General features: G+C 32.8%; 1 long non-coding RNA gene across 1 annotated transcript; it reads right to left on the bottom strand.

The window, feature by feature from the left end:
• Positions 1–2645: 2645 nt before the first annotated feature.
• On the bottom strand, positions 2646–6075 carry LOC148609664 (uncharacterized). The gene is made up of 3 exons (XR_015914446.1): positions 5323–6075; positions 4105–4973; positions 2646–3823 (listed from the first exon to the last, which is right to left on the bottom strand). It is a non-coding gene; the product is annotated as an uncharacterized LOC148609664 (long non-coding RNA).
• Positions 6076–21666: the final 15591 nt, after the last annotated feature.

Below are 21666 nucleotides of genomic sequence, written 5' to 3'. Positions count from 1 at the left end.
AGGGTATAGGTTTAATGTTAAGATTAGTGTATAGATCAGGGTAAGGGTTTAGGGTTTGTGTTTAGGGTTAGGGTAAAGGTTTAGTGGTAGGATTAGTGTATAGAACAGGGTAAGGGTTTAGGGTTTGTGTTTAGGGTTAAGGTATAGGTTAAGTGTTAGAATTAGTGCATGGATCAAGGTTAGGGTTTAGGGTTAGTGTTTAGGGTTAAGGGTTAGGATTAGTGTAATCAAGGAAACCAAGATTATCGCAGAGTTCAAAAGAATGTAATCCAGTGACAAAGACCACTCTCAAGAATGGCTTGAAAAGGGCACTGATTTAATGGAAACCAACTAATTACAGACCGATAAGTACAAGACTACGTGGAAATACACCTATATCAACATTTTACATGGTTATTTCCAACAAATAAAAAACGCTTTCTACGACCACCTGCAACATATGCTTGATAAAACACATAACCATGACATCAAACTCATTATGGGTGATCTATTTGCTAAAGTGGGCAATAATAACTTGTAAAAACTATGATCAAACATAAACTCAGATCTACTGGCAGAAAATATCACCGAGGAGGCGCTTTGATATAGACAAGATAAATAACCCCAGTATAAAAAAAAACTTCAGAGTCAAGCAACAAAATTGCTCTCCAAATGTTCCAAAATTTGGAAGAAGTAGATAAAAAAAGGGGAAATATCAAAGATCATAACATAGATGTTTTGAAAAAAAGTAAAAAAAAAAAACAAAAAAAAAAAAAAAACAGTAGAAGCTCGAAATAGAATGAAGCAAGGAACGCGTTTCAAAATAACGGAATTGATTTGCGGAAAAGAAAAAGTATCACCTAACATCCCTATAAAAAGGTATAAAAACCCAAGAGGCTTCAGATAGTGATCTTTTCAACTTCAGAAGAACTTGCTTTTGATGATGATATTGCCTTACTATCGCACACTCATGAACATATCAAAGAAAAAACCAACAATACAAACTTGTTCCAATCAAATCAGCTTACGAATCATCGACAGAAAATCTGGTAATGATTATCTTCAATTTCAACTCATTAAAGGGAAAGACCACCTTTGTATTAAGTTCGGCTCTTATGATACAAAAACTTTCACTGTTCAAACCGACTTCGTGACGTCACAACTCAACCGATAATAGTGGCTCATATAGACGCGGGAAATTCAAATTGCCTAATTTTAAATCGCGATTAATTAGTTAAGAAAAGAAAATAATTTTATTTGATTTCAATTTTCATGAACGTTTAAAAGACTAGTTTCGATATTCATGACTTGAGCAATAACATGGTCTTCTCCTTCAACAGAACTACTAAATGGGCAAGCACTATCTCAGGCAGATACAATTACATATCTTGGCAGTACATTTAGAGTAAATGGTGATGCTGGTACCGAAATTCGACAAAGTTTGTCAACATCTTGCGGAAGATATGGAAATCTGGATACATGTATATAGTACACTACACGCATTAAATTGAAGCTATACAAGATATGTGCTATACCTAATGCGTTGGATGGTTCAGAGCTGAAAAATGACTGAGGCTGACCAACAAAAACTCTCCACCTTTCAAACAAGGCGCCTAAGGGTGATCCTCCGGATATTTTGGTGAAATAAGATCACGAATAAAGACCTCCTCAATGGATGCAATCAAGAAGAAACGAGCAAGAACATCATTAAAAGAAGTTCGTAATGAACAGTAAGTAAGTATGTAATTAAGAGAATAATTAAATAAACTATGGACTTAAACTACATAAAAGAAAACTGAAAGTGAAAGCGAAGCAAGACATACAGAGACAAAATATTCCTAACTTGGGGCAGGCACAAATATACGACGTTGCTTAATTACTTCGTAGTAATCACAACCTTCCCTTTTCTAACTGGCCACTTTAGAAAAATACAACACAACTGTACTGACCTAAAAATCATTTCAAAAGGTTCTAAGTCCTTTGGTAAAACAGACAAAAAGAAACTTATGATAAGTAACACAAATGCACAAACAAAGTAAAGGACTACTAGCAGTTAACTGACATACCAGATCTAGACCAGTTTTAACCTACAAAAGTTATGTCCTTATCGTATGCAATTTAATCATAATTCTCCGTTTGCAGGGTTAAGATATATAGTTCATTATAAGCCATACAATAAGGACACAACCCGTGTCATATCAAAACTGCTTTTAAATATAGTGTGTTAGTTGCTATGTACTAAACTTACGAGAGTATCAATGTTTATATTAAAATTGCTATCTTGAACGATTTGACATCAGTATTATAATTTAACTCCTTACGAATTAATCTATTCAACACAATAATCAATTTATTGGGTTAGTTTTGAGCTTTCCGTGATTTGTGAAGATTATTACCTGAAAGTGTAGTTTAGATCCTTGCATGCATAATTTTTTACAAGTACATCTGTGTTGAGAATGAGTTTGTTGTATCGTTTGACAAAATTTCGTGAATTTTTTGTGAACTTCTTATATGAAATACTTTGATGTAATAGTTTCTCGGTTATATAAAGTTTTATTTCGTTAAAGTCCGAAACATTGTTTCAAATACAAGCAAATCTAACAAATTGTGTAATGGAAACACCATGTGATGGTGACAAGAAGACGTCACCATCTAAAAACGGAAAGTTAACAATAAGGAATGAAACATGATTCATTTTATCATAAATTATAGTATCAATTTATCATTATTGATATGAATACTAAGATTAAGAAACGAACATTGTTTATTATCAGTATTTGCCTTTTATAAAGAAATTTCCATGTAATTAGTTTCTTCAGCACCTTAGTATGAAGTTTTTATAACACAACTCATACGTTATGCCAGAGCTTGCCGTAACTACACGAACTTCATGTATCGCGCTGGACTTCTTACAATTTGGCTTCTGGAACAGGGTTATGTTGCTACAAGATTGTAGTCATCACTACAGAAGTTTTATGGTCGTTATCATGAACTCGTGGATCGTTATGGTGTATCCATATGCACCATGAAAACTGATTTATTCAACGTGTCATTCTTTCGAATTCCGCTAGAATATTGGTTCCCTTGATTATTCACGCCGTGCTGTTGGTTGAAAATCCACACATGTCATGCCGCTTTTGTTGCAAATCAACACTTGTCGTGCTTTTGGTTGAAGATCAACATATTGGTAACTGGAGATTAACACACGCCGTGCTAATCGCTTAAGATTAACACACGCCGTGCTGAACTCTAAAGATTAACAGACACAGTGCTGGATTTTGAAGATAAACATACGCCGTGCTGGTCACTAAAGATTAACACATGCCGTGCGAGACTATGAAGATTAACACACGCCGTGAAAATCAATGCTCGCTTTGTTGCTTGTTGAAAATGAACACACATTGTGCTGTGTGATGAAGATGAACAAAACTTGTGCTGCTGGTTGAAGATCAACACACGATGTGCTGCTGGTTGAAAATTAGCACACGATGTGCTGTTTGTTGAAGATTAATACACATTATGGTGCTCGTTATAGATCAAAACACATCTTGCTGTTGATTGAAGGTCGTTTGAAGATCAGCAAGTTGGTGACAGAAGATTAACAGACCGTGCTGGTCACTAAAGATTAACACCCGTTGTGCTAGTAGCTGAAGGCCCACACATGACATAGTGCTTGCTTATCAATACTGAACTCTGAAGTTTAACACACCACGTGCTAGACTCTAGACTTTGAAGATTAACACATGTACACGCGGTGCTGGAATCTGGGGATCAACACAAGCCATGCTGGTCAATAAAGATTAACACACGCCGTACTGGTCACTGTAGATTAACAAACGCCGTGCTGAAATATGAATATAAATAAAAAGTCCAGGCATGTCTGGAAGACACCCGTGAAACGTGGATGTTTTCAATACACGAAACTGGAGCCATACATTCATTTAACAACTAAAAGGGCCATACGTTTATCCGACGAATGTGTTCTTTAATTTATTCAAATTATCGTTTGAAGAACCTGTCCATGTAAACAATCAGGCATCCCATGTTATGATAGGTACAGTGTTGATTATATCCCATTAAATATTTTGTACCAATGTGGTCTAATTATGCATTTAACTAGCTTACGTTCTTCTAAAAACTCTTCACCATAATGTCTGGAGATCTGTAGGTAATGTGTTGTATTGAGCCATGTAGGTGCTGCATATTCTACCTGGAACAGAATATTGGTGATGAAATACCCTGGTTCAATAATGTGCACGGTCACTCCATGTCTCTTCAGTTAAAGTCAAAAACACACAAACGCCCTTTTACATAAATTCTAAAAGGTTGTTCATGTATAATTCCGGCTGATCCTATGATATGGGTGGCACAGTGTAAATGTTATCCTACTGAATATTGTGTACCAATATAACGTATTTATCATATATCAAATAGTATAAAGTGTGTTTTAAATCGACAATAGGTTGCTCAGATAATAACATAGCAACCAAACTTTGCTATATTGAAGAGTTATCTTTCATCAATGAATTTCACTGATTTCTATGCAAATCATTTCTCTTTCATCTGGTTAACCCAGAACTAACATTCAACTTTAAAAAAGGATGCATTTATGATATGAAATGGGTGAAAATTTTTGAGAAAAAAAAATGTATTGCCATGTGCCACCGACCCACTGCCAAGTTTTTGCTTAACTGTTTATACTGAGAATGTAAAAGGCCAAAGATAAATTTGTCTTAACATAATTTGGAAGGATGTTAAAACTCTATCATACCTACTACAAGAAACATCATTTCTTGTCATCTTACAAATTCTTATAAAAACATTTATTTTTAATGCTCAAAAATCAGTTGATATCGGATCACTACATGTAGTTTGACCACTACATGTACTTGTTGATTATTCATCTTCCCATATGAAACAAAATTCAGCACTCTTCTATACTTCATATTAATTGGTTCAACGCTTTCACAGCAATAATAAGGCTTAAAACATTCCTGAATACAGGTGTTTACAATTTGCAGGTGATGTCTTTAGAAAAGCAAGAAGTAATTAAATAGAAATAAAAGTTAATTCTTGTTTAACTTTGAATACTAAATTCAATATTTTTTTCTAAATGTTTAAAAATATTTCTTATAGTTATATCACGTCAGGAATTAATAGAACGTATTCCTTATTATAATCAAATTGCCTTTTCTTGTATACGACACTAAAAAAAATCCGTTTCTGAATAACATTGTCTTTTATTTTAAATATTTTATAGGATTAATTTTCTAAAGATTAAATATTTACTACCAGCCTATGGACTACATATTTAATCTTTAGAAAATTATTTATACATTTTACCGTAGGTCCGTTGATTTGATATGCACATTCTTTATTAAACGAGGACACTGTTAAGTATAAGCTTTCAAGGCAGGCTGTATCCAGCCTCTGTTTATATCGCTACATACATTCTATATGCGTCATGATGATGTAACTAACCAATATTAAGATTCTATCTCATCTGCAGAAAGATATCACGTCTTAGGTTTTTGCCGATATTCTAAAAAAATATTAAATTTGCAGTAGAAATTGTGTGCACAAGTATCTGTGACAGGGGTCATAATTGATTGAAGTACCGCTTTTGTTGTTGCAAAATTCTAGTCCAAAAAAAGATAATTAATCAAATCCTAACTGATTGCTTTAGTATGAAGTTCTAAAAATTCCCAAAACTTCTGAATGGAATTTCCGACAGATAAAAATAGGCATGAAAAGTCCTAATTCTAATTTTAAATGATTATTCGGTTAATGTGCACACTGTAAACATACTTATCCATTTAAAAGTGCAGATGTATTCACATCCTTTGAAATGTAATTAAATTGAAAATTCAAAGGAAGGGAACATACCACTACGACGAAAACAAATGTGTTAAAGCCCCCTGTGTCTATGACAAAAAGTCATTTGTACAGAATGTGATTTAAAATGATGAAGAGATCGTTAGCAAATTACTGCATTTGAAAGTATATATTCTTTTTTTTTGTAAACGTATTATTTTTTTCGCTGATTCTGTCAAGTGATCATATTCGCTGGTATTATTTTTTTTCTTTCAACTGTGATTTGATTTATACAGTATAAATCTAAAAGTTTAACCAGTTTAACGTGCACTGTTTTTTTCCCCGTTTTTCTGTCCATTGAGAAATAGGACAAAAATCAATACGGTTTAGTTTTGTTAATTCAGGACCCCTTACAGCTTTATTTAATCCTTAAGAAAATGCAGTTCAAAATTTCTTTTTCAATTTCGTCTGTGCTGCGGAAATATGGCTTTATGTTGTTGAATATTGAATATACGTAAGTTAACGAGATAATATACATATTTGGAGTATAGAGATGCATCTCTGACAAAGACTATGGGAACTACAATGTATCATACCGAATCCAGAATCATCGATCTGAGAACTATGAAGTCTTCATATACTTTAAAAAGCAATTATTTAAGAGATTTTAACGCATTTATGATATTGAAAATTGACCTTGACTGAATTTTGTATCAAATTTTTGGTATAGCATTGTACTCAATTCCCTAAGGGGATTTGAGAGTTGACGGATAGCATTTTTATTGAGATTTAGAATCTTTAAGATGTAAATATAGACCAGAAAAATCCGTGTAAACGCGAATATTGATATCATGAATGATTAGCAATTCACATTTTGATGACTTAGGGAATTTAGTTTATTTATGATCATATTATGACTTTCGCCATCCATATGCAGCGTGAAAAGAGGTTATTTCTTATTGTCCGATCGAGCACCACTACATGTACTTGCCGATTATTCATATTCCTATAACAGTCCTGCTTTTTATAGTTGACAACAAAACCCAGACATTTAGGGTTCGTAACTTGATTCAACCAAATATAAACGTAGAGTACAAAGCCCTGTAATAACAAATACATACAATAATTGTATAAGACTATGTATTTCTATAAGTAAGATATATGAAACATAAGTAATTTACGCTGTAAGTAAATATCCCTAAAGTACAAATGACATGAACTCCCATCGAGCCATGATATTGACATGGTCTATTCATTTCGATACGACATACATTACGCCGATAATTATCTACATCAAATACACAAATAATGTATATTTTTCATACAAGAACATTCCGCGAGGTGTTCTGCACAATAAATAACAAACTACTTCTTGCAAATAACTTTCATCGGCTTAACACCAAATTATCGATACAGATAATTTAAACGTATCTGATCATACTTATAGTAATGGCAAAAAATAACCCGACATAAGTAACAATAAGCACATCACTATTATTAAATATGATCCTAAAACAAAGGGAGATAATCACTAGTAGAAACTACGGAAAATAAATATGAAATATCTGTCACAGTAAGTCAAGCCAATCGTAAATAAGATAATACAATCAACTACATTATACTCAAAAACTAGCAGTACAATTCTTACACAGACACTAGAGTTATAAGCACCTGCAAAACATTAGCACAACAGTTAATACAAGATTCAATAGATCATATAAACCTTTCAAAAATACGTACAACATAAAGTGTTTTAATATAACGAAGTCAAAATAAAATATATGTCTTAAGCTCATTCCATTTCTCTTTATGACCCATTACAAAAGACAAAAAGATCAAAGATCGCTGTCGAATAAATCGAACACTCAGACAATGCTCGTTCACATTAGGCTCATACAAAGGAAACATGCAGCACCAAAACTACATCTCAGTAATACTCAGGACATAGGAAAACTTACTCTGAGACTGATGTTGTGAATAGTAATTCATACTTCTATGAACTGTCAGGACAAAGAGCTAAAATGAGGAATATGACTTACCATGATTTCTGGTATAATACGCCTCTATAATTCTGGTCTTTCAACTGCACTGATCAATAAGCTAAAGCTTCATGCAAATGTTGCATGTGAAATGAAAGTGTTAAATAATTAGATAACTTTAATTCTAAAATATTACAAAAATAATGACCAGCCATCATTACTAAATTTCCGTCAAAAATTAACACCTGACTAGAATAAACAACTAAAAAGTAGAATACATATACCAGGTAACTCTTGATTACTCTTTAAAATATCTTCCATATAATTTACATTCAACGACAGAAATTGTAATTTGTACTTATATATTTGTATAAAAGTACAAAAGTAACATACAAAACGACTATTTTATTATACTATAAAACAACATTTCAAAAATACAACAAAATACAAAATTGAAATAAAGGGGAAAACCCCAACAAAAAATACAAATGGTAAATAAGAGTTCATATTAAACAACCAAAAATAAAAAAAAAGTGCTTTGTTCGTCTGGTCTTTTCCATAAATTAAGCCAGAGTTACCTATTTTCCCTTTGGTGCGAAAAATAGCCTTGACTCAGACAAAAATGTACCCGTATATCACTAGACCATACCAATCAAAATAGTTGCTTTTTAAATAACACTTGTTTGCGTTGTAGTGTATTGGTTGTGCATAATTGTGGATACATTGTATATCAAAACAGCACTTTAACACATCATTATGATAATAATCAAATTCGGAAGCTGTTATTTTCAGCTATTCGGTAGAACTAATCATATTCACGATATAGGTGTTTATCAAACATCAAGAACATTTGTTCATTTGACAGTTTGTCGATGAGAAATTAGTGAAATTCGATTCAGATGTTTATCCTAGATGTGAAAAGGGTGAAGAAACAAAAACCAACAAACACAAACAAAATAATAAAAAAACAGAACAAACAAAATAACAAACAAAACAAACAAACACACACAAAAGATAAAAAAAAACCCAAAACACAAGATAAGTAAAATAAAAACAAACTTAGATATATCCTGTTACAAAATTGAACTAAATTCTATTTTAAAAAATATATCAAATGTACAACCAAGGAAAGAAAACATGAAGAAAGTCAGGAAAACATAAGACAAAATATCTATTGCACGTAATAGAAATTAATCTAAGATATCATAATAGTGCACTTGAAAAAAGCGTAGAACAATGTGCTTTTTTGTTAACTAATTTACATCTTGAAGCATTCGGAAAGAACCAATTTACAGCTTTCTAAGAACGGATATTATATTGTCTATTATCATGATGTTTTTTCCTGGATCCAATGTTGGACTCAAGGCGGTGGAGTTCTAGACGAGATAATAATCACATTCCTAAGATCAATTTCTTTAAGGTAAACTAGAATTCTAGCCCCTGTGCCTCTGTCGTCGTCAAAACCATCATGTATACGGCCATCTCTATCAACTAATCGTTGCACAAGCGTGTTATACATTTTTTGTCAGGGATAGAATATTGCCTCTCTCATCTCGGCATACGTTGTAAACAGAGCGGAGCTTGCAAAATAACTATGCCTTTTAACATTTATCGCTTTTGTTGTTACTATCTCAAAAGTTCCTTGACGAGTTTGATGTTGAGAAAGAACTTCACTTACTGGCTTTTGGTATCACCATCTTTTTTGTATACCTTGCACCACTATGAGTAAAAATTAAATAACTGCCTATGATTTTTTTTCCCAACTCTCTATCGTTATACTTTGTTTGAACCTTAATTAGCCGTTTCCAACATTTTCACATGGGATTGAAGTATTATGTAGATTCCTTTTAATTGACTGTTCTCGCTTTTAGATATTTTCATAGCAGTTTTAAGTATATGCTCTTTGTCATTGTGACGATGAATTTCTCTACAATTGCATGGTCTTGGATTTTCAGATTATGTGAATAGGTCTATGCGGTGTGCTCAATCAATCATTATATTTTCAGTTATTTTCAAATTGTTATTAGGGATGGACTTCAGTTCAGCCACTGCAGTCACTCATACCTGTCACAATGGCGTTTTCACGCATGCTTCTTTCAACAAAATATGAAATTTGGGCCTGTATGCAGTCTAATCGACTATCTACATGGATAATGTATGACTTCATCCTTGAATAATCAATTATTTATGTATGTAAGTTTTGAATTCATTGGTTATTAAGATACTGTCTGTGAGAAAACCATGCAAAATCGCCCAAAAGTGATTTCAGCAATTACTAATAATTAATAGTGCATTGGGTAAGACCCCATGTGAAACAAAAAAAAAGCGTAAAATATTTTTTCCGTAAAATCCAAGATGGCCGAGATATGGCCGACATTTTGTTTTCTGATCCCTGATCCTTTACTTCATTTAAAGCGTCTTTACAAGAAAGAAAAATCTCGAAAAAGATTTGCAACTTCACACTTTATGTTAATAACATAAGTAACTGCTATGTACTGACATATAATAGTAAAATATAAGCTGGGGAGGGGGTACAACACTAAATACCCAATTTAGGTATTCTGCCAGCATGTTCACCAGAAAAGATGTTATCATTCATAAATGTATACATCGACCAAAAGACCAAAAGCATTCATCATCATTAGGAATATTTTCCACACAAAAGCACTAATATCATATATGGCACATCAATTAAGACTGACAATGAATATCTAATAATAGCATGTGTGTCCTTTAAGGGGAGATAATTTCTGAAGAATGGATTATGAAAAATATAGCAGTTTTGTTATGGAAGAGAGCTGTACAACGTGTGTCTCTCACTGACAACCTACTTAACTTCTTTAGAATTAAAATATCATGCCAATATCTTGCTGAGAAAAGAGATTCACTTTAATTTCCATAACATGACATACACGTACATTTATGCATTACCGTTAGACAGCCTTATTTGCAGACATACATGTACAATGTACATATGTATATGTAACTTTAACTCATACATGTATGTGTATATATGCAATATATGAATTTCAAACACAAAAAAACATTTTGTACATTTGTATTATTTAATAAGATTTGTAATGTTTTGTCCATTTTGTTTCTATTTCCCATCATAAGCTCCAGAATTCAAAGAGTAATCAAGGGAACCAAGGTTATAGCGGTAATCAAAAGAATATAATCCAGGGACAAAGACAAGACATGGAAAACACACACACACAACAAAGAACATAAAGTAACTAAAATCATACATACAAAGTAAAAAAAGTAAATGAGCAACTCGAACTCCACTAAAAACTGGGACCATGGACCAGGTGCACCGGTAGGGTAAGCGTCCACTGATTTTCTAGAAACACCCGCCGAGGTGCTCATAAAAAGTCAAGTCCGGGGTAGACAAACGAGGAAAGGTAAACTATGACCCGTTGAATAAATCAGTTTTCATGATGATGATGGATAACGATCCACGAGTTCATGATGACGACCATAAAACTTCTGTAGTGATGACTTCAATCTTGTAGCAACATAACCCTGCTCCAGAAGCCTATTTGTTAGAGTTTTAGAGCGATACAAAAAGTCTGCGTAGTTTCGGCAAGCTCTGGCATAACGTATGAGTTGTGAAATGAAGCCCCCATACGCAGGAGCCGAATGGATATTGCCACAGATGAAAGGAAAGTTGACAATTTTGAATGAAAAGTCATCACGTTTGTCGTAAAGTTTGGTCAATAGTTTTCCTTTTCGATTTCTAAGTGTTGGTCAAGATATGAGGCCGACTTCACAGTGTCTGTAGTATCCTTTATCTCAAGTTCTTTTGGGTAGATGCGATTCAAAGTCTGGATTTATCCATTTGGTTCTTTTTCAATTGGAGGCTCTTAGCGTGTCAACACTTTCTGCACCCTCCCACTCTCCTAGAAGACTTCTTTACCTGCAATAGAAATTGACAAGCTCGTTATTTTCATGACAGTTTTAAAAAAATTATTTCTCTCTTTATTGACATCTTTTAATAATTTTCAAACAATACTGTTTAACGAATAAATTTATTACTCAGAATTTCAATGAATACCAGGAATCACCTTTAAATGTATGTACATGTACAAGTATAGTAAGAAGAAAACATCATGAACATTTATTATTTGATAAAGGAAATGATAGACGGGGAACTGCAATGCTTCAATCACCTTCTTGTATTCTTTCACACTTGTAAATCCTTGCGAATGACATATTTAAGATAATTAAAAGGATTAAGGATTTTATTCATTTCAATAACAAAAATAAAATAATTTGGACATACATGCATTGTTCCATTTCATAAGCAACTCCAAATATAAATATTATAGTTATTCAGCTTTTTACAGACAAAGTAGTTTTAGGAATATGTTTTGTGACTTTTTGTCTTATTTTTCAAGATACTAAAGCAGGGAACAAGCTTTGCAAGGGTCTGACCGCCGATACTATTGAAAATTCTAATGAACCTATAACAGGAAAACTATTTTTATGAATCAATTTTAAAATTATATTAACCAATCATAAAATATGGTCGGTATTTATCAGTGTTTCCTGTAGGTTGTACTTTATTCCTTTAGGCCATTTGGCTGCCAAATCAGAAAGCAGCCCGGACACTGAATCCTCAAATGGATTATGTTGTACTGTATACGGCCATACAAAAGGTATTCACCACATTAGGAATCAGGCTTATAGTCGTTTGTCATATTTACGAAATGGAAGCCCTTTTGGCAAGTTTTGTTTAAAGGGACGTAACCCACCACATCTGACAACCTGGTTGGTGGTCTCATTGGAGAAAGGGAAAACAGAAAACATTTTTATTGCAAATTTAAACTATTTTCACTTCGGTAAATAACTGAATGGTTTGAAATAAGTTATGCAAAAGAATCAAAGTACTTACCGCGGCTCTTGAATATTTGAATTTGAAGGCTACTACTATCCATTGGTCAAATTTGACAGTAAACCAGTCTGTCAGATGACAAATTTGTACAAAAGTTACTCCCCTTTCCTAAAAATCTTAAAAAACGAAGCCAAAGTCTAAAATATGAAAAAGGACTTTTTGTAAATTTTTGTTCATGTGCAACTACAAAATTGTACATTTGTACTTTATTTAGTAGTAATCGAAATGTTTTGGGCTTTTTGATTTCTATTTTTTGTCAAAATAATGATTGTACCCGTACATTTGTCTTACCTGTCTTTATTGAATCCATGATTACTGACTTGAGACTAAAAGTGATTTCAGCAATTACTAATAATTAATAGTGCAATGGGTAAGACCCCATGTGAAACAAAAAAAAAGCGCAAAATATTTTTTCCGTAAAATCCAAGATGGCCGAGATATGGCCGACGTTTTGTTTTCTGATCCCTGATCCTTTACTTCATTTAAAGCGTCTTTACGAGAAAGAAAAATCTCGAAAAAGATTTGCAACTTCACACTTTATGTTAATAACATAAGTAACTGCTATGTATTGACATATAATAGTAAAATATAAGCTGGGGAGGGGGTAAAACACTAAATACCCAATTTAGGTATTCTGCCAGCATGTTCACCAGAAAAGATGTTATCATTCATAAATGTATACATCAACCAAAAGACCAAAAGCATTCATCATCATTAGGAATATTTTCCACACAAAAGCACTAATATCATACATGGCACATCAATTAAGACTGACAATGAATATTTAACAATAGCATTTGTGTCCTTTAAGGGGAGATAACTTCTGAAGCGTGGATTATGAAAAATATAGCAGTTTTGGATTTACCCGTACATGCTGTACAACGTGTGTCTCTCACTGACAACCTACTTAACTTCTTTAGAATTAAAATGTCATGCCAATATCTTGCTGAGAAAAGCGATTCACTTTAATTTCCATAACATGACATTCACGTACATTTATGCATTACCGTTAGACAGCCTTATTTGCAGACATACATGTACAATGTACATATGTATATGTAACTTTAACTCATACATGTATGTGTATATATGCAATATATGAATTTCAAACACAAAAAAACATTTTGTACATTTGTATTATTTAATAAGGTTTGTAATTTTTTGTCCATTTTGTTTCTATTTCCCATCATAAGCTCCAGAATTCAAAGAGCAATCAAGGAAACCAAGGTTATAGCGGTAATCAAAAGAATATAATCCAGGGACAAAGACAAGACATAGAAAACAGACACACACAACAAAGAACATAAAGTAACTAAAATCATACATACAAAGTAACGAAAGTAAATGAGCAACTCGGACTCCACTAAAAACTGGGACCATGGACCAGGTGCACCGGTAGGGTAAGCGTCCTCTGCTTTTCTAGAAAAATCCGCCGAGTTGCTCATAAAAAGTCAAGTCCGGGGTAGACAAACGAGGAAAGGTAAACTATGACCCGTTGAATAAATCAGTTTTCATGATGCTGATGGATAACGATCCACGAGTTCATGATGCCGACCATAAAACTTCTGTAGTGATGACTTCAATCTTGTAGCAACATATCCCCGCTCCAGAAGCCTATTTGTTAGAGTTCTAGAGCGATACAAAAAGTCTGCGTAGTTTCGGCAAGCTCTGGCATAACGTATGAGTTGTGAAAAGAAGCCTCCATACGCAGGAGCCGAATGGATATTGCCACAGATGAAAGGAAAGTTGACAATTTTGAATGAAAAGTCATCACGTTTGTCGTAAAGTTTGGTCAATAGTTTTCCTTTTCGATTTCTAAGTGTTGGTCAAGATATGAGGCCGACTTCACAGTGTCTGTAGTATCCTTTATCTCAAGTTCTTTGGGTAGATGCGATTCAAAGTCTGGATTTATCCATTTGGTTCTTTTTCAATTGGAGGCTCTTAGCGTGTCAACACTTTCTGCACCCTCACACTCTCCTAGAAGACTTCTTTACCTGCAATAGAAATTGACAAGCTCGTTATTTTCATGACAGTTTTAAAAAAATTATTTCTCTCTTTATTGACATCTTTTAATAATTTTCAAACAATACTGTTTAACGAATAAATTTATTACTCAGAATTTCAATGAATACCAGGAATCACCTTTAAATGTATGTACATATACAAGTATAGTAAGAAGAAAACATCATGAACATTTATTATTTGATAAAGGAAATGATAGACGGGGAACTGCAATGCTTCAATCACCTTCTTGTATTCTTTCACACTTGTAAATCCTTGCGAATGACATATTTAAGATAATTAAAAGGATTAAGGATTTTATTCATTTCAATAACAAAAATAAAATAATTTGGACATACATGCATTGTTCCATTTCATAAGCAACTCCAAATATAAATATTATAGTTATTCAGCTTTTTACAGACAAAGTAGTTTTAGGAATATGTTTTGTGACTTTTTGTCTTATTTTTCAAGATACTAAAGCAGGGAACAAGCTTTGCAAGGGTCTGACCGCCGATACTATTGAAAATTCTAATGAACCTATAACAGGAAAACTATTTTTATGAATCAATTTTAAAATTATATTAACCAATCATAAAATATGGTCGGTATTTATCAGTGTTTCCTGTAGGTTGTACTTTATTCCTTTAGGCCATTTGGCTGCCAAATCAGAAAGCAGCCCGGACACTGAATCCTCAAATGGATTATGTTGTACTGTATACGGCCATACAAAAGGTATTCACCACATTAGGAATCAGGCTTATAGTCGTTTGTCATATTTACGAAATGGAAGCCCTTTTGGCAAGTTTTGTTTAAAGGGACGTAACCCACCACATCTGACAACCTGGTTGGTGGTCTCATTGGAGAAAGGGAAAACAGAAAACATTTTTATTGCAAATTTAAACTATTTTCACTTCGGTAAATAACTGAATGGTTTGAAATAAGTTATGCAAAAGAATCAAAGTACTTACCGCGGCTCTTGAATATTTGAATTTGAAGGCTACTACTATCCATTGGTCAAATTTGACAGTAAACCAGTCTGTCAGATGACAAATTTGTACAAAAGTTACTCCCCTTTCCTAAAAATCTTAAAAAACGAAGCCAAAGTCTAAAATATGAAAAAGGACTTTTTGTAAATTTTTGTTCATGTGCAACTACAAAATTGTACATTTGTACTTTATTTAGTAGTAATCGAAATGTTTTGGGCTTTTTGATTTCTATTTTTTGTCAAAATAATGATTGTACCCGTACATTTGTCTTACCTGTCTTTATTGAATCCATGATTACTGACTTTAGACTAGACATAAGTTTCCGTGATTCTGTCCAACATTTATCAATACATCATTTTGGTCAATCCTTTACACCCATATATCGCAACACTAAAACAACTGTTGTTCTGTGTTCTTCCAAGGCACCGCTATAATTCATGCTAAATGACAGTCTGCGTTAGGCTAGTAGCCAAATTGTTGATTAGTTAGGCAGTGTTTCATAACAATCCACAATCTCCACTACTAGTCCAGCATTATTACCCACAATTACGTCGATATTTGTTCGTGAAAATAAAAACATATTCAAGAAAGAATTAATCATCTTTTTTAAGCTGCGTAAGTTTCATTAGTGTCTTAGAATAGGTATCAGTATTGCATTGCATATCCCTCAGCAGGTGTATGTCAAAACATGGATGCTATAAAAATATAGTGCATTATCTTTTTGCCTCTCTACAAACTAATGTTTTGTCAAAAGATATGAATAAAAACTTATAAAATAGAGCAACCATCACACTATAAGATAACAAACTTTTTTTAAAAGAAAATCTAACATAATAACATAAAAATGTTCCACTGAAAAGGTTGGTTTGATGTGTGCAAAACGAAAGTGAAAGTAGAGAAAGTAGCTATTTATAGTTCAAGACTACTTTTCTGTCCGATCTCCGTGGACTCATCCTATTATTTTTTTCACATGTCCTTAGAAATGCTACATAAGTGAAAGTTTTATTGAATAAATTTAAATATTTAAAAAAAACACCTAAAAATATGCACTTCACTATAGAAGTCTATAGGAAAATTAATACGATACTGCGACCTTTTAAGCCAGTTTTTCAAGTAAAGTTGAATATTCAGCAAGTGGTCTTAACCAGCTGAAAAAGTAGTACCCCAATGCAGGTAACACATTTAAGATGAATTAGCCATCTTTTGAACCTGATTTTTTATGGTAGTTTTTTTTTGCACTTAAGGTTAATCTTTACCAAAGTTGGAAATGCATTTTGTTTTCATGAATTTGTAGGATATCAGTTCAATAGATTTGTTATCTTGATTATTTATGATGTATCTATATTTAGGTAACCTGAAGGAAGCAGTACTCTTGCATAAAGGATAGGTTTAAAGTTACAACATATTTTAAGTATGTGGTTAGGACTTGAAAATAATCATTTTCCATAAATTGCCTCTTATATATGAAACAATGAATATTTTTTTATAATTTTTTGTTTTTTTTTCAAATAAATAGCTAAAATGAGTTGCCATATAACTGTGTGATTGATGTAAACAAAAGTCAATAGCCAATTTTTTTGGTGGACTATTTTAGTGGTTCGAATGGACAGATTCTAATGCGGCAAGAAATATAATGGTGTTTTTTTTTCATATAAAAACTGATTTGTTTTCAAAAAGTATCTAAAGCAGACAAATGTTACTATGATATGTATACCTATAAGCTATTATTCTTGCATCATAGCTATTTGTTTTAAAGAAAAATCCTTGTCCTGTCATATTGAGGTCGTTTTGTATCTGCCTGTGGTACCAAAATGGCTTAAAATCTGTATTTTCTGCATACGAAAAGCTATATTTTTTTTAAAACGATGATATTGGTATGATTTTTTCAGAATTTATTATAATTGAAATGACCATATCTATAGTTTAGAACAGTTGGTTGTACCGGTACATATACTTTACCTTAAACAAGCGGCTCCCTTGTGTTAAAGACAAAAAAGGAGGTTCGGATATTAATATTTCCATATATGGAACTCACAAGTGGAGATTAAATAATGATTTGGAACTCATAGTACAGCTACTGTATCTACCATGTCAGAATAAACCACAAATTTGCTTAGTTTGACTAATGCAGCAGCTTTTTATCAAAAATGATATTTTCTGGCAAACATTGAGATACTAGTCTTATGCCTGGAATAGGGTACCTATGTAAAAATTTTAATAAAAAAATTAATGTTTGTAGCAGGGCAATGATATTCTGGATTTTCAGTATGAAAATGAATACTCTAGCAGCAAAACCACAACTTTTATAATTATATTGAAATGTTTATTAGTAATAGGTACCAGTATCGCATTGCATATCCCTGAGCGGGTGTACGTCAAAACATGGATGCTATAAAAATATAGTGCATTTTCTGTTTGCCTCTCTACAAACTAATGTTTGTCAAAAGATATAAACAAAGACTTAGAAATAGAGCAAACATCACATTATAAGATGACAAACTTTTTTAAAATGAAAACCTAACATAATAACATAAAAATGTTCCACTGAAAAGGTTGGTTTGATGTGTGCAAAACGAAAGTGAAAGTAGAAAAAGTAGCTATTTATAGTTCAAGACTACTTTGCTGTCCAATCTTCGTGGACTCAACCTATTTTCTTTGCGGGAAATTATTTTTTCACATGTCCTTAGAAATGCTACATAAGTGAAAGTTTTATTGAATCAATTTACATATTTAAAAAAAATCCTAAACCTATGCACTTCACTATAGAAGTCTATGGGAAATTAATACGATACTGAGACCAATATGATCGTTTTCCAAACAAATAAAGAAGGAACAGAATGCAGGGGATGGAAACATCTAATTTTTCAATTGGCCAAATACGCCCAAAGTAATCTCGTCCCAAATAATGCGTTTATAAAAATATTGTTTTCCAACTTGTATTTAAATGCTAATCAGAGTTTTTTTGTAATTTCAATCTTTTAATTGACTGCCTTTAATGTATAAATTGTTTTAAAATTGGCATGTGGCATATATAATATATGAAGGAACTGCTCAACAAATTTCGAATTTTTACGAAAAATACTTTTTTTTTCAAGTGCATAAAAAGTTATGAAAATGTAAAAATCCCAGCTCGACATTTTACAAATAAGTAATTTAAAGCAACGCTGATATTTTAAAAGTAATTATAATGAAATTGAAGCGTTACTTCGGCTATGACATGCTTCCGGGTTGCCCATGTCAAAACAGAAGAAAAACCTCTACAAATATTCATTTATTTGGCAGCGTGCCAATTTTCAAAACTAAACTATAAAGCTGACTTTGGCGTAAAATCAAAAAAATATATGTAAATACTTAAAAATGACTATTACTATAAATAGAACAATGTTTAACAAGATTCATTAGCGTTTTTTTTACGGAATCTCAACTTACTACCTTCAACCTCAACATACATTTTCAGCCAATGTAGTAATGACTTTTGGACAAAAAATGAGTTTGTGCGTAGTTTTCTCAAAGACAGCGTCTTAATTTCGAAATCATACCGCGATGTTGTTTATGGCAACATCGCCTGCACTAACTCCAGCGTCCCAGACCACTCGGGCCGCTACGCTATATAAACAATAATTTTAGCTTGCCTGGTGATTAATGCTCTAATGCTGTAATCTAGGGTTGTACCTTAATATATGATATAAAGCATTACAGGTCTGCTCATCTGTGTAGAGGATCACATTATCGACACATGTCACATTAACTGTATATCATACAAACGTCTCAAATTGTGACGACTCTAGATATTGGTTACAGTGCTCTATCGAATCATGGCTGTTTCCTTTCTTTCGGGGCAAAACGAACTAATATGGATCAAACATGTCTCAGTACAGCTATCCAGTCATTTCACATAAATATGTATATGCACATGTATATATGTATATTTGTATATTACGTAATTCTTGATACTGTTTATTCAAATAATATGTGTACTTTTTTAAAACCTCGCAAGCAATTTCACATGGTTATCTCGATAGTTTGAAAAAAGTCCATCAGCCATAATTATGCAACCTTTCATAATAAGTATTTCGATTGGCTCAATAGATATTTTAATCACCCTTTATAAAATACAAAAAAAAAATATTGTTAAATTTTGAGGAAATTCTGTTCATGCGGAGGGAACTACTAAAAATTTTGAATTGTTGACAATTTTTCAGACCCTTCTATGAATTTACATTATCTTCCCTGTAACAATTTGATCCGATGGAGCAGTGTAGCGAATAGAGTCGTCACATTCTGAGACGTTTGTATATATATGATTATATAAGAGATATCCGTGGACTGAGCTATGAATGTTGCAACAGCAAAATAAAACAGATGGAGGTTCTAGAGAGCATGAATAGCTCACCCGGATTGATAAGTAATATTCTAGTTTTTTTTCGCATAAAGGGGCCATATTTTTTCTTGGAAACAATATCCTGGCAATCATACCTAAAGATCATTCATGTCAATTTAACAATGAATTCTGGCCAATTGTTTCTGTGAAGAAAAATGTTGAAAGAAATAGCTTTGAAATAGCGAAGAAGACGTCGCAATAAGGTAATAATTCCAACATGGCTTTACAGAATTACACAAAAAAATTTGATCATAGATAGATATCATCATGGTGAACACTTTTATTTAGTCAGAATGGGGTTTTGAGATATATGCGAAAAGATTTTGAACAACATCTGACCCCTATGTATTTTTAGTAATGACATCCATGTTTTTAAACGGATGAAATATCCTTACTTTCATTCTATGCAAAATACCCTATGAAATGCTCATACCAACTTTGAATCAGACTAATGAATAAGTGAACAATTGCCTAGTTCAAAAAGTAAAAAGGAACTACATACAAATAAAATACAAATAAAACGTCAACAATATAATAATATGGGGCAAAACGTATTGAAAAGATGACTGACAACTGCCGCCCCACACCACAGAGACAAGGTTCCATTCGAAATTGTTCTTGAATATTGTTGTTGTCTAATAAACAATAAACCATATAAAGTTTGTTTCTAATTGGTCTACTAGTGTCAGACGATCTTTGAAATTGTAACAAAAGTGATTTTAATCTGATAACATGTACACATGGTTAGCTACTATCACGTGATTATTACATAATTTTGTTATGGATATAAGCAGTAGTGAGCTGATCTAAATTATCTACGGTTATGCCGTATTCTCATAGGAATGTAACTTTCCTGGAGAATGATTTAGATTTATTTGAACCTTTAGGTTTCCTTATAAGCTAAATTGTCATGATATTATTTTTTGCCGGTTTTCTGTCGAGCTTCAAATATGGCGTGGTAAATAAACGCTAGGGAGTTAAATTACCGCCCGTCACTTCCAGTTGCATTGTGATATCGGTTTATTTTGAAGGTTTTAAGCGTTAGGCATATAAAAGCGATGTGCATCATTGTTTTATCATTGTTGTATCTAATAAACTATGTGTTTCTAAAGGAGATTTCATTTAGACAGTGTTACAGAGCCCAGTGCACAAACGAACCACAAAACATGGTGTCCTTTATGAGGTTACTAAGTCAGTATATAGGTAGTTGATATTGACACATAAATATGGAAAAGCAAACACAGCTGTATAATACAGAGAGCATTAAATGACCAGTACGCTTGCACACACTAAACATCGTACACTATACAAGAAATCTTAGTACGTATTGTACATTTCGAAGTGCCATTTTAACTGAGAAACTTGCACATTCACACGACTTCCGTTACAAAAGTGATAACATTCAAAGTAATGAAAATATGTTGAATAGGGAAAATAACTCCATCAAAGCCTAACAGATTTACACAAAAAATTGACCATAGTTAGATCTTACCATGCTAAACACATTTGTGAATTCGGAATTTTGCTGAACCGAAAGGGCAGTTTACGCTTAATAGGACGCGGTCTTTGTTTTTGCGTAAACTGCCCAAAATCAGGTTATATTGTATAACCTGTTCAAATATTGGA

This window comes from Perna viridis, chromosome 8, assembly GCF_037379345.1.
Source record: "Perna viridis isolate PV_CMFRI_1.1 ecotype Kerala chromosome 8, ASM3737934v1, whole genome shotgun sequence".
In the NCBI taxonomy this organism is placed as follows: domain Eukaryota; kingdom Metazoa; phylum Mollusca; class Bivalvia; order Mytilida; family Mytilidae; genus Perna; species Perna viridis.
The sequence above is the reverse complement of the archived record's forward strand: the minus strand, read 5'-3'. Positions and strand labels throughout refer to the sequence as shown.